Source organism: Corvus brachyrhynchos, unplaced genomic scaffold (assembly GCF_000691975.1).
Source record: "Corvus brachyrhynchos isolate BGI_N302 unplaced genomic scaffold, ASM69197v1 scaffold126, whole genome shotgun sequence".
Taxonomy (NCBI): domain Eukaryota; kingdom Metazoa; phylum Chordata; class Aves; order Passeriformes; family Corvidae; genus Corvus; species Corvus brachyrhynchos.
In genome coordinates this window covers 4,425,403-4,440,498 of record NW_008239283.1, presented here as the reverse complement: position 1 = coordinate 4,440,498, position 15,096 = coordinate 4,425,403, and the positions used below count along the sequence as shown (strand labels likewise).

The 15,096-nt window shown below is 39.6% G+C and overlaps 1 protein-coding gene across 9 annotated transcripts in view; it reads right to left on the bottom strand.

The window, feature by feature from the left end:
* Positions 1 to 15,096, bottom strand: part of NCKAP5 (NCK associated protein 5) — a 380,374-nt gene that overhangs the window by 315,034 nt on the left and 50,244 nt on the right. Inside the window, exon 1 of one of the 9 annotated variants that reach the window (XM_017740235.1) lies at positions 9,282 to 9,360. The exons of the other annotated variants lie outside the window; for them this stretch is intronic. The gene's annotated coding sequence lies outside the window, so the exon portion shown is untranslated. Of the gene's footprint in view, positions 1 to 9,281; positions 9,361 to 15,096 lie in introns of those variants that run through there. 9 annotated transcript variants of the gene reach the window in all.

Genomic DNA, 15,096 nt, shown 5'->3' with positions numbered 1-15,096 from the left:
TAAGGTGTGTGGGGGGGGGGGGGTGTTTGGTGGGTTTTTTTACTATTTTGTTTGTTTATTTGTTTGTTTTTGTTTTGGTTTATTATTATTATTATTATTATTATTTTGTTCTGACATTTTTAATAACCTGAAATTTCTTAAAATAAAACAGTTGAAGCACAAAGAGTCCAATTAAGTAATCCCAAGACTATGAAACAAGCCAGGTACGTCAAGAAAATTCAAATTAACACTCATCTCAGGATTCAAATCTAGTGTCAGTTTGTTCCTTTTGATTTTAATTTATTGTAGTCAATATTAGTTAAAGCTGGAAACATTTGTTCTCTTGCTAATGATATACACATAACTCCCACTTACATCCCCTCGCTCCTTCCAATTAAGAACTTCTTCTGAACATTTCAGCTAGAAGGCTTATCTGGCACAGATTATTCACTGTATCATATGGATTCAGGTTCTTACGTCTGGAAGCTCTTTAGAGCAGCAATTTGTTCTTTGTTTAGAGCATTTTGCAGTGTATGGTGCTAAATAAGCTTAGGGAGTACTATTCACTGAGGCATGTTTGTGCTCAGTGGATCCAGCACTGCCTTGTACTCTGTTCTTTCAATCTGTGCAAACTTCCTCTCCAATACAATGTGTAAAATCCAGGCTGCCTGTAAATCAGTCTGGTTCTTAAGGAAATCTTCAGACTAAACACACAGAAATTAGGGGATCTGAGGAGCACTGCAGGTGGAAATGCAGCACGCGTTATATTACCTTGCTATTCCCTAAGTACACACAATGAGCACCAGCTCAGAGCTTATCTCCTGTGCACAACTAATTGCCTTTGTTACCACATGGCTCTGACACATCCTCTGTGCACATTGGGAAAATTTAACACCAACTGAGCAACCAAACACCAGTGTCTTGACTTCTTCAATTCAACACAGCTTGTCCGAGTTAACCACTGCACTGTTGCATTATTCCTTTACTTTTCAGCCTTATTGAAATAAACTTTGGAAAGCAAAAAGACAGATTACTCCTCTGAGCCTTGGAATAGGCTTCCCCCATCAATGCAGAACACATGATATTTTATGAAAGCATCACATCTGTTTAGCTCCCAGCTCCATCCTCTGAACTCTCAGGCTTTCTGGACAAGTGAAATTGATGCCAGGTAGATATCTGAGAGAGGTGAGAGCACTACAGATCTCCTTCTTTTCCCCTTCAGGAGCCCAAGAAGGCCTTACTGGCAAACTGCACATGAACAGAGGTTTGTCAGGCCAAGCTTATGGTCAGGAAAAACAGCACCATCCAACATGGTGCACTTCCTTCCACTGCAGACAAATATCAGGGAGAAACTTAGCAGACACCATTTCACCTAGCACCACTAATCTGAGAAAGAAATGCTTTCCTCCAATAAAATATAGGGAATCTCCTCAGTTTTGGTTAAATCATTACAGTTTTTGAGGAAATTGAAAACGGGTAATTAGTAATTTTCACTCTTTATAGGTTTTTCCCAAAGGAAAGGGAAATTTAACATAACACATTTTATATCTTGTGTAACACTCACCCTCTTGACTCCTACATCAGAGACTGAGAAGGGATGTATAGATAAGACACTGTAAGTTGTTACAAGGACTGTGTAGCCAAGGCACGAAAATATTCATGCTCTCAATTGATTGATACAGGAGAGGACTTGCAATACCTCCAAGTTATGAGACGTTTGAACCCAGACAGAATGCTACAATGATTGGAAGGATACTTACACTGAGCCCTTGATTTCTGAAGTTGCTATATGAACCAAGCAATCTGTTCAAAACACTGAAAAAGGCTTAAGTGCTTAAGCTATTGACACTTCTTCCTCTGATGGAGATTCATGAGAGCCAGAGACAAGAGTATGCTGATGAGATTTCCACTGACAGAACAAAGCAATTTCACAGAGCTACAGAGCCAGGCTTATGCCTTCAGTCAGACCAGCACCCATCTGTAGAAACCTCACCACCTTGCCCCTCATTGCAACGCCTCAAAGATGTCTTTAAACAGCTTTAGCAAAAGGAAATACTTCAGGTTTCTTGTATGTTGACCTGATTTTAGTCACACCTTCTTGACTGTTAAGCTCTTAATTACAGCTAATTTTAACTTAGCATAAACTGAATTAGCTTGATTATCATCAGTGCCAATTTATATCACAGAAGAGCTTGGTTCACTGACTTTCTTAAAATGATGCTTGATTTACTCTGAAGCATATGGGGGTGAAATCAGGCTTTGTCTCTTCTTTACATTGAATCTTTAAGCTGAAAGCTTAATTTTGAAAAGGAGGCTGACAGAAAAATGCTTCTGTAACATATAGATTAGCAAAGGAGGATGTGTGCTGATTACCATTAAGCTTTATGTCACTTCCTTCCTTTTGCCTGCCTCAACCCACCTACCTAACCCGCTCTCCAAATAAACAACAACTGGTTCAGGTTGCATGTGACCTCACAGTTTCTTCTGATGCTCCCAGATCACCCAAAAAGGGATTTTACATATATATTATGTCAAAGAATCCTTTAGATTGGAAAACACATCTAAGATCACCAAGTCCAATCGTCCTCTCTGCACTGCCAAGTCCACCATATCCCCACATGCCACATCTGCTTGTCCTTTAAATACCTCCAGGGAATGTGACTCCATCACTTCCCTGGGCAGCCTGTTCCAGTGCTTGATAACCATTTTGGGGTCTTGTGCTTTAGACCGTTCACCTGCTCCGTTGCCCTTTGGAGACACACTCCAAAACCTCAGTGTGTTTCTTTTAGCCAGTGGACCAAAAGTGACCACGGGATTTGAAGTGCAGCCCCACCAGTGCCCAATACAGGGTGACAGTCCATGCTTGCCACACTGGTGCTGAACAGTGGCTCCCATCTTCTGCTGTTTGTTGCCTCTGGACATTGGTGTAGAGGCACTTCAGCTGGGCTATTGATCCCACCACCTTTAAGCCCTAATTTCTACATGACTATTCTCAAGCATTCTGTGGTTTCTAACACATTCCCAACCCTTGTGCCTTTGCTGCCTCATGGATCTCCATCCCCTACCTCCACAGAGCTGGGAGACTGAAGGGACTCTCCAGCAGAGCGTCCCTCAAACATCTGTATGTGCCTCCAGGCTTACATCCAAACACACATTTATATGTTCCCTATCTTGTCTGCAGGGATTGACATTTTCATAAATTTTTACATATGTTTGTGCATGAATGCAAATAATAGCAAGTTCAAAGCCCAGGCAGTGGACTTTGTATTTTAATGAGCATTACAGGCAATGATAAAAACACCTATCAGTCTCCAGTCATGAAATTACAAACTCGCACAATTAAAAACAAGGCAAACAAGACTTACAAGTCTTCCCCTTATTTATTTGCAACAAAATTCCATTTTTTTTCTGCTACTTTTAAATAAGGTGCATCTGTGGCTTGAAATTGGAAACCTCTATCTCCAAAACTCTATGTTTTAAGACGTTACCCAAAATACGCCCAAAGTTTTAACCTCAATGTAAAGAAAAGAAATATAATATTGGTTTTAGTATTAAACTTAGTTTTATTTCATGCATTTAAACTACTGAACTCTACCTCTGGAGTGTTTGTTTGTCTTTTAATCCTATTGGAACACACATGAAACCAGCTGCCTATTGAGTCAGCTCCCTACAGTACCGGGATCTTAGTGAAAGGTAAGTACCAGGAAAGGACAAACTCTCTCCTGCCTTTACAGGAAACCCTGTTATACCCTGCAGCAAGAGATCCAATTACACTTACCACCATTAGCCAAGGTCAAGAAATTATTGAACACTATTAAAAGTTCGTCCACAGTATCTACCTCAGCAAGCTCCAGCACTTATGAATTCCACTGGCATACAATACAGTGGCTTAGTTATTGCCTCTTATCTGAGATGGACCCTAAGCTAAACATGCTAAGAAATGTTTGGATGCAAGGATTTGGGTCAACACAGTTTTAATTCATAGTAACTCTTTCATACCTGAGAGTCTTACTGGCTTCTCTCAGGCTTTTACCTGGATATTGTAAAGCCTGATGAGCACACCTGACTAAAAGCCCATGGATGACATCACTAACCTCGGCTGATTACACTTATCGCTGATATACTTATCAGGACTGCAGAATCTCACAGAAATAAGTACTGGAGGTTAGCTTTATAAAAGGGTTGGAGAGGTTTCTGGTTGTAAATAATGCATGTATCTCTGCAAGGGAAGTTGAGGCTTACAGGTAGGACTTTCAAATGCTCCTCACTGAGTGCAAGAAGTATGTTCAAGTCAGTATCTTGACCTAGCAGTAACTTATAGGATCCCTCATCTCCATCCCTCCTCTAGGACCCATGTGGACTGAGCTTTCTGTGTGTGGGCCAACCTGACAGCACATCTGCACAGAGCACAGCACAATATAATTACATTGCAGTGCAAAAAGGTGAAAACTAGAGTTGACGCCATCAGCAGAAGGCTACAGGCAAAGCACTGTAAAGATATTTTAATTATTTGAAAAAGAAGCATTACAAATTTAATTTTTAAACTTTTTTTTTATTTGCTGCATTGCTTTCTTACAGTGCAGGGTATTATCTTAAGTTCAGGCTCAAAGAAGTAAAAGTATTTTTTGACAGAAGCCCATATCTTTGAGTGCCACTGGGGACACAGTGGGTAAGAAAGCTGCAGGCTGTGTTGGACTTCCCTTTCCATGGCCTAAAATTGGTCCTGACCAGCAGAATGGAGTAATGAGTGAGACACTGCCCTTGACCCAAATATCAGCAACACCTCTGGTCAATAACAGGCAGAGAAGTCAGCTACAGCACCCTCCTTAGAAAGGCCTGGCGTTACATATGAGATGGGCCCACATGATACACGTTATGCTTTCACTCAGTCTGCCCTCACACCACTGTGAGCTCCAGCAGTGCTGGAATTGACCTTCTGCCCTGTCCAGCCTCTGCAGGTACTGAGCTCAGATAAACAATGAGAATCTTTCCAGGCTTGTCCCACCCCAATAGGATGTAACTTTTATTCTGAACAGTGCATTTTTCAAGAAAGCACTGATGCTCTCTCCTTTATGCAAATGAAAGAACGTGGAGGATGTATTTACCATTTGGAAGAAAGAAGAACCTCTGCTGAAAAAGAAACTTGTAGCTACAAAAACTAGAGTGAAAAAAATTTAAATGTACTTACTGCAAACCTGATTTTTTAAAATTTTAAGGGTTGGTACTATTCCTCCATTAAGGAATTTTTTAAAATTACTCTCACATCTCTAAAATACCTAAAGGATTTTTTAAAAATTAATCTTAATATGTAAATGAATTAACTGTCATAATTGCTCATTTCAGAAAGTTAATTTTGTATTCAAATAGTAGATTCTGTAATTTTGGTGCTATATAAACTAGATAGAAAAGATAGAAAAGTAGTTTTATTTATCTAATCTGCATTAGCAAAGTTTTGGCAGTTGAAGAATACTTTGATCTGTGCATGATTACAAATCTTTACTTCTGTTTGACAGGTAAGGCTGGATTTTTCAGCTAGCAACCCCCTGTCAAGCACATCTTTGTGAATGTAATTTCTGAACAGGTGAAGGCACACTGGTTAAGATTTTCAAAGGAACTGGTGACTCAAGATGTCTGAAGGTTTCTAATGTCCCCCTTAATGGGACTTTTGTTTCAAGATTTCCAACATTTCTGTAAAAAAAGTGCTCAAAGTGAAATGCCCAAAGTAATCCATCTGCAGTCATTAGTCAATTAACAACCAGCAGAACTAAGCAATTGTAAATCAAAAGATTATAACCATTAGACTGGCAAATGCAAAAAACCTTAATTCCTTTGAAACACATAACCTCTATCAAAGGAGATTCTCAGGTCACTTAGGACTGGCTCTGAAAGGAATCAGAGCTTGTGCACCAGAAGGAAGCAGAAACATGACACCAGCAGTGTCCAACTCCCTCAAGGACAGTGAGTGAGGGTTGTGAGACAACCTCTTCAGTGAGGTATGTTACAGTCATTAAATCCATTCATGCGTCACACAGACAGTGGGATAGTCCAGGACATGGGCACGTGAGGAGGGAAGGTAAAACCTCTTAGGTTTAAACAATGCCACATTCCAACATAATTCACTGCCTTGTACAGGTGTGGTGTGCTGCTTTCAAACACGTTCAACTGGATGTCCTTTAGCACGTACAATGAATTTTGCACAAACTTAAGAACACCATGTAACAGCCAATCTGGGAGGTTGTGAACCAGCTACTGCAATAATTCAACCTGTGCTGTTATCCAGACATAAATCAAACCCTCTGTGCCCTGCTGAGACAGCAAGACCTGAGCTTTTGCTGAATTCCTACACAGATGAAAAAAAAAAAGCCTTGAAAATGTAGTTGATGTGGTACTCAAAGGAAAGCTTGAAGTCACAGATGAAACCAAGATTACAAGGTTGTTGGAAAGTATGTAAGAATCCCATCAAACAGAACCACACAGGGAAGAGGGTTAGGAGGGACCTGCTGCTTTGCCAGAGACAACCAGCATGATTCAGTATCACAAGATGATCCAATTTACAAAGACACAACATGAGAGAAATCTCCTGTCCGACCCTCAGTAACAGCAGGAGAAACAGGCAGGACGTGCTAGTTGATAACAAAAAAACGTTTGAATGAAAATACCTACAGAATAAATGAAGGATGTTAGCTTGATTTTTGTCTCATACAAATGTACATCAGAACAAATCCATCAAGTTCCAGAGTTCCAGGCATGTGGAAGACATATATGAGATAAGATGCAAACACTTGCAATGTCAGGTTCTATTACCTTAACATATGTGGAGTGTGCACTTTCCTGCCCGAGATAGCTCTCTAATCAGTGCCACTGAAGTTTCTGCCTAGTGGAGTAAAGCAATAGATAGACTGGCTAATGGTAAAAGCAGCATCTTTTCCAGCTTCAGTAAAGATATTCAGGAATTTTCTATAGACTACTCCAGAGGAGACTGCAGTTTCCACAACAAAAATCAGAATTTTTGAAGGACAATGACAATATAATTCTGAAGAAATAATACATTTCCTTTAGGATAACAGAAAATGTTTAATTTCTGGGGAGAATTTACATGAATCTAATGCACACACACACACACACACCCCTTCCTGCTGTGAGTCAGAAGGTTTCTGTTTGCACACTCAAGCATGGTGTGTTTAAGGCCATGAAAGATGCAACAAAGATGGGAAGAAAGTTAATTCAGTTTAAGAGGAGATATTTTCCACATTTATTTATAAATAAAAATAAAAATAAATAAAATTTTAGTTGAAACCAAAATGTCAAAGCATTAAAGCAAATTTCCTGGGATGGAAATACCTGTTCTGCCCCAGTCTAATGTCCCAGTCTGAGAGGAATTCTGCATTGCAGCTCTCAGAGTCATTTGATTCAAGCACATCTCTTCCAGGAAAGGTCTTGAATGAACAAGTATATTTGAATCTACTTACAAAGCAATAGAAACAAAAGAATTGTCATCAACAGTCAAATCTGGCTCTTTTTGACAAAGACTGCAATTTATGCCATAAAAACTTTGAAAGAAGTTGGGAATTAAATTGTACTTCAAAAAATTCTTTCAATACACTGTGTAATAAATAGTACACTGAAGACAAAAACAGATTGGCAGGATTTTGGAGAGCAATGTCCCATATTATTACATCACCAAAGACACATTGGAGCCTTCTGAACAGTTACACGTTTGTTTGGGATTCAGTGCAAGAAACCACTACCCTGAAACCTAATCATATTATGAGTTACCTTTGCCAAAACTCATAAATTCAAGCACAGAGAAAACATATTGGGTGTCTGGAAACAGTGGAGGTAATTTTTCCCTTCAGACCTACTAGAGATTTTCACTATAGTGAAAAACTCTAAGGTATCATTCTAGAAATAAGTTGGGAAACTGTTTCCCAGCCAAAATTACTTGGATCTGCTTTAAATGCGAGGAAAAAATACCCACTGAAATCATAAAAACTCTCTGGATTTACACTGTTAGCTTCCCATAAAGCCAGCTGTTGATGCCCAATTGTTTTAAATGCCTTGCAATGATCCCAGCTCATTTCCTATCTGGGTCACACAAGGCCCTAAAAGCCAAAGCACACATGCAGGCTCAGGGGTGTAGGAGCAGAGGCAGGAACAAGCTGCCAGCAGAGCCATTCCCAGCAATTAGAGCTCGACAAGCACCTACAGACTCCCTGGAACAGAAAAATATCTGGAATTGGGGTACCTACCCTCAAATGTCCCTGCCTCCAGGGGTCCCGAGCAAAAGACATATTTACACTGCAGAGTTTTGCATGGCTCTCTTGACAGCACAAAGCAGAACATTTTCCATGTGGAAGACTTAGCCAGCTCTTTGGCAGCTTGGTTTTTAATGAGGGAACACTTATTCCACAAAGGCAAAACACATTGTGATTTAACTGAAATTTTCAGTAAGGCACACTTTATCTAAAGATCAAAATTGTAAACTCGTGAAGCAAAACATTGTACATCATCAGTTTTAGTGTGCATCATCTATCATAGCTATAGAATTAAATGAGCAAGGAAACAAAAAAAATATATCTATAAGAACAAAAGAAAAGTATATTTATATATTTATATATTATATTAACAAAACCAGAATTTTCCAGGTGGAATTAAAGTATAAAAACCTCAAAATTTTTAACATGGGCTCAAAATACTGGTTTGCAAACAGAGCTGTAGCTTTGATTTGAGGTTATCTCACATTCACCTTGAGCAAGTGGACAAAAGTAGCAAAATTCAAGACCATACCTATTTGTAAAACAAAACTCAAGAAATGTCAAAAAATGCCTACATATCTTTTTGCAAAGATTTTTTTTATTCCCTTTGTATATTGGCATGCTCACAAGCCTGTGAAAAGAAATTTAGAATCTTCCATGGATGCAACAATAATCAAAAGAGGACATTTGAGGGGATGCCATGACTGACCTAGTGGGGGGTAGATTCACTATTCATCCTTGGTCTTGCAGGGTAGGGAGTTATATCAACACTATAAAACAACACAGGGCATAATTTTTCCTTTCTTTTCTCCCTAGGATTGTATTCAAGTGGAATCAGGCAACTGGGAGAGACAGAGGAGACTTGTGCTTCTCAGGATATGTGTTATGTTTAATTGCTGAAGGCATGAAGCATTTTAAAAGGTTTGTCAATAAAATCCCTATTTAGTTAACCCCAATCTCTTCAGATCTCTTGTTACAGGCAGCCTTCTGCTCTTAACATCTGGGCAGGCAAAGCCTCCAATTACACTGCTGCATTTGGTAGCTTACCAGATCTAGAGAAGGGTCCCCAGAATATCCATTTCCCTTGGTAGCTGCTTATCCCTGGCTAGTCGGATGATGCGCAGCCTTCGTGTCACGGGAGGCACGTAATCGCGTGGCACACACCCAGCGGGTGTGCGCACTCCCGTTAAAGCCAAAGCTCTCCGTGACCTCCCCTCTTCTGGGGCTGCACTTAATCTGTCACAGCTCTACTCTCTAATTGGTGGGGCAGGGCAAAGGGAGAGAGCAGCCTGAGATCGCAGCCAGAAGCCGATCACACCACTCGAGCTCCTCTCCCCTGCGTGCAGCCTGGTCCTTCAGGGAAAAAGGCAGGAGCAGGCAGGAGGCTGCTGAGGTGGCTCTGGACCAGAGGGAAGGCACCTGCCAGCTCCTCCCAAAAACCTCAGGGAGCAGAGCCTGGCGTGCACGCTACAAATCATCAAACTCATCCAAATCAAGACATGGGGCTCCATCCAAAATAAAGATCCACTAGCAGTCAAACAGCTCCACAGCAATTTTTCTCCTTAGTATGTCCCAAATATTGAAGAAAACCAAGTTTCAGCACAGTTGTCTCCCCTACACCAAGATAAAACTACGACTTTTTTTCTTCCAAGCCTTGGCATCTGCAACTATAAATTACCACAAACTTCACAAAGTTCAGCTTCTGGAGTCTTTCAACTTAAACACTTAACACCATTTCTTTTTGTAACACCCAGATTTTGTATTGTACTCTGCTGAACTTTCCTTCCTGAATAAATCTCAAAATTCATGCATTTATCTCTTGCTTTTTCCTTCATTTTCATTTTTAGTTCCTCCTCTGCAGCCAAATCAGTGTCTTTAAATGCTTATTAGGAGTTGTTGAGAATTTAATATTTTAATGTCAAAAGTCTGACAGCAAAATTACTGAGATTCTGTAGCAACATAGGCCAATTTTCCAACTTTTTTAGAAGGCAACAGAATATCATTGCCCTCTGTTTGTTCCCAGTCCATCTGCCAGCTAATTTACAGGCACAAGTAAAACCATCTTTTCTGCTCTCTGTACTTACTTTTCCTTTACTTTTGCATCCAGTTCTGTGACAATGAACAAGGGTAGATCAGCTGCATAAATTTCTCTTAAAGATTCTATTTTAACCTTCAAGCCTTGTGTTTGTCACTTTAAGTTTATGTGCCAAAGACATGAGAGAGCAAAAGCCAGCAGTTTGTCAAAGCATGATCTCTGGGGACGTGGGTACTGTTTCAGCTGTCACCATTTCACCCTATACACCTATTGATGTAACTTTTGATGTGCAGCAACAAATGGTAAACAATTCTTCTCTCAGAGAAAACTTCTGCCTGTGTTGCAGTCAGTGCTTTTGATCAATAAACCATTGAGGTATCTTCCAGCATGAATGTTATTCAAAGTGTTGCTCAGGAACAACATGCTCCATGCACTATTTGTTTTCAGTGCTGTGAGCTTTTTATTTCTATTCTCTCTTCAAGCATCTTTCTATTGCTCACTGTTTATCCACATCTTCAGTTCCTGAAAAGGATCACTGGTTTCTCTTGGTGTAAGCTTTAATTAAAGCAATAGGTCACTCTCTGTATCACCCCAAGCACAAAATTCGGTTCTTTCGGTGGCACTGGTACCTCACAGGATCATTTCTTCATGTTAGACCCTATACTCACATCTTCTAACATAATTCCCTGGGTTCACTGAGCCCTCTTGAACTCACAGCCCCTCGATTTCTTAGTTATGATGTAAGGTTTGCCAGGCTGCTCCAGAGTTTATAAATGGCACTCACAATAACTAACTGCTGTCAGGATAGCCAGTGCTTTACACACTTCATTTTCAAATCCCTCTTCTGCAAATGCAATCCAAACCAGCCATCTCCACCACTGCTACATGGAAGTGCCATCATCCATCTGTCTTGGTATAACTAGTGACTTTATGCTCTTTATCCAAGCTGAAGTAGATTCTACTCCTAGTACCCTAGATGTACTGCTGTGTTGGTAAGTGACATCCTCAAATCCACGCAGACCACAGTTTCCCACATTGTTAGTATTACTGGTATGTTAATATAAAGCCTAAACACTGCTGTGCCCTGTCAGTGGTTTCTCTCTTCTCCTCACTCACTTCTCCCCAGTTTCTGCTGTAAACTGACCCATTTATATGGCTCTTTTCTTCTGCCTAACACACCAGAGCTCTTGTCTGAATTTTCACTTTATTAAAAATGCAAATGCAGAGTAGTCTGTGCTCTCTGCACTACATTTATAGAGAGCTCTGTTTTCTCAAAGTCCAGGCATTAAAGGCCCTGGGTGTGCACCACAGAATCTTTCTTCTGTTTAGACAGCTTTTACACACTCTACCCACACTGAGATTTTCTTTTTCTACAAAGTTCCAGTCAGATTCCAGAACCGTCTATTATGCAGACAGCTGATAGCACTTCATTTGCCCGGTCTCTGGAACAGACATCTTTACTGACAGATTTGCAGAATAGTGTGATACTAACCTTGCCCTGAGGAAGATGCAGAGGGGTTGGAACAAGACGATCTTTATGATCCCTCCCAACCCAAACCATGGCATAATTCTATGAATAATTATTTCTTAGAATTCCATTTACTGCGCCCTTATGTTAGTTCCATATCTTATGGTTTTCTCCACGAATGTGCAAACCTTCACCTATGCAGTTAGTCACACAACCTGTGCTTCACTGCTGTTCTTCCCTGTATTCTGTCTTCTACCTCAAAACTCCCCACTTGTCACCTTTATTAAACTGTTCTCCTTGACTTAACACTCCCACTGGATGCACTGGATGTTATGAATGCTTTATCTCGCCTCTGAAACATGCTGAAAACTCTTCGTTTGAGGCTCATATTCTGGGCTCATTTTCCAGTGCTGGACTATACTTTTGCAGTGCCCGATTAAACCCTTGGCACAGGATTTTCTGTGACGGTGTACCCAGCTGAACAAAATCCTGAATTATAAATTAGCACACAAATCAAAACCCAAGTTCTGAGAGGACTGAAAATACTCCAGAGGAGTATTGCTAAGGAATTTGGCAGCAGTTTTTAGGTGGAAAAAAATATTCAGGCTACAAAAGTTAGAACATTAGCTGACATCTGACAAGGCAATGCTTTTAATGCCACCTTTCATTTCAAAATGCTGCATTATGTTATGTTGCACAGTGATGTCAGACACACCGTGCATGTCACAGTCAAGTAGCAAAAAAAATAGTCAGGGCTATTCCCTTTGCTGAATTTAATTCCCAGATACGAAGGGTTCACCTTCTGCCTTGCTGCTGCAGCACTTTTCACAGCTCTGCTACAGCGTCATGTTTTCTGTGACAACTTTCATCTGAAGATATCAAAGCAAGCCACAGACTCACACTAATAACAGACTATTCCTGGAATACTTACAAGGTAAGAAATTACTATAAAGCCCAATTTATTGATGAGAAAATTGAATCAGAGTTTTGTTAACGAGAAAACGGAATTAGAAATTTATTAAACTGAGCTAGGAATTGATTAGAGGTGACAGATGACAGACTTAACCCCTGAATTCCGGGCTCCCAGCCCCAGATATCACATGCACAGTTCTCAGCAGTCTCCAACTGAACTCAGTGTTTTTGCCCATGACTCCAACCCAGCTGCAGGCAGATGAAGGTATTCCTCCCACGCCCCAGAGCAATTCATTACATTACACTCTACCCTTATCGCAACAAAGTGGTGCCGTTAAAGCCCATCCTACAGAGCCCCACAGGAGTGTGTGACCAGAATGAAAGCAGCAGGGCACAGTTCACGAGCCACCAGTGAAGCACTTTACCACAACTTGCTTTCAGAAGTAAAAGCCTCATTTTAAATAAAACAAAAACTTCTGCTTTGATAAATGGTGGCTGCTTCAAAAAGATATTCTGTTCTCAAAGCTCCCCAGCTAAATGCCACCACAGCTGTAAGGGCCAACCACGTGTGTAGTCAGGCTGGGAATTATCCACATAAATAAAGAGCACAGCTTGAAACATTGACTTTTTCCTGATCAAAAGGGCCTGGGAGGCAACTGGACAGTTTGGATCAGGCAAAGGATAGGGCTTTTATTATTTTCAAAGAACACCCCAGTGAATAGAGTAGCCAATGTGGCCCTGGTGGCAGTGATATGTTCTAACACTCCCCTCATCCCACACAAATTACTTAGAAGCTTGGCTTTGGGTCTGTTTATGGTTTGGGGTTTTTCCATTTTTCTTTTTGTTTAAGAACTTTTTTAGGGAAAACCTGAAATACAATCAATCCTTTCACGAGGCTTTTTAATATCATTGCCTGTCTGAGATACCTCCCTCACATACCAAACAATAAATTACAAATATTAGCAAAGAAATCTTCTCATATGTCTTCATTTTACCCATATTAAGAAAATAAGTGCCTAAATTCTGTCAAAGTACTTTTTTTTATTTTACTATGAATTTTCATGTTAATTTCCTTTGTATGTTTCAGTCTGAAATGAATAAAGAACACAAAAATCCCTTTCCTTTCCTGTTTTTATTTCTTTCACTAGTTATTTTCAACTACATATGCTTAAATGCAAGATTCAACAGGAAAAAAAAAATCATGAAAAAAAAAAAAAAATCAAACTCATGAAATATTCACACTCTTACATTTTGTAAAGATGTTCTATTTAACCAAACCTAAAGGGTTTAAGCCACATTATAAAGCTAAATGTTCTTCAGAAAGAGGTATTTATCTTTTAACAGAAAACAATCTGACATGGGTGTTATGTGACAGCTAAGCAATGTATTCCAAATAAATACATTCCTTCAATATTTTGAATTTTGCAATTTGTTTTCATGCTAAACAGAAGTACTGTGGCAATAACAGCAATAACTTTGGTCTTGACTTCTTGAACAGCAACCCAGAAGGACACAGAGTTGTACCTTGTTCTTCAACTGTTGTCTATCTTATCATCCTATGACCACATATACAATAAAATATCTTTACTAACGTCATAAAAACATAGCAGATGCAGATATGTTATTTAAAACAAAAAAGATTCAGAGACAATCTTTAGTTCTATCTCAAACCAGTTTGATTTCCAGTTGTGGTGTTTTGATTGGAATCAGTTTGCAGAAGAAAACATTATAAATTCAAAATGCAGTAGCATCACTTGTACAACAGATGAGACAATAAGGTAGTATAAAACTATATTGAAACTGTAAAAGATATATCCACCCTGGGTGGTATGTTTTGGCTTTTAAATGTCAGGCAGAAATTACAAAGATATTATTTTCTATAACTGATCTCATAGGATTACCTGGGAGAATTGTTATGAAGTTAATATGTTCGAAATTTTTTACCTGAATACAAAGCTATGAAACATCAATGTCACTGCAGGCTCACCTGCTTTGCCTGCAAATGTAAATGAGTGGGTGTATAATAAATCTCCAGCATGTTGCCAATATGGGAAACCCACAGAGCAGTAACAGCCATTGGCTAGACTGGAGATTTCTGGAATACCACCTGTGATATAATGACTAAAAGTGGATAGGGATCTAATTTAATTGAAGCTAACAGCAAGATGTCCCTTTGACCTGGGCAGCAGTACTAGCAATTCCTCTGGCTTTTCTTAACAGTGGTAGGATTCTGGAGCTTGTTAAACTGCATGGCTTCAAACTACTAGCTTCCAGTAAAGCATTAATCATCACTCACTAAAAAAAATGTGCCCTATGAAGCACATTTTATGAACATATTTTTGCACCTATCTTTTTAAATTTTAAAACATTTATTTGCCCTCATTGTAAAGCTTATTCCCCCAAGACACCATCTGCAAGGGGTAGAGTAGTATAGGAAACAAAACTGA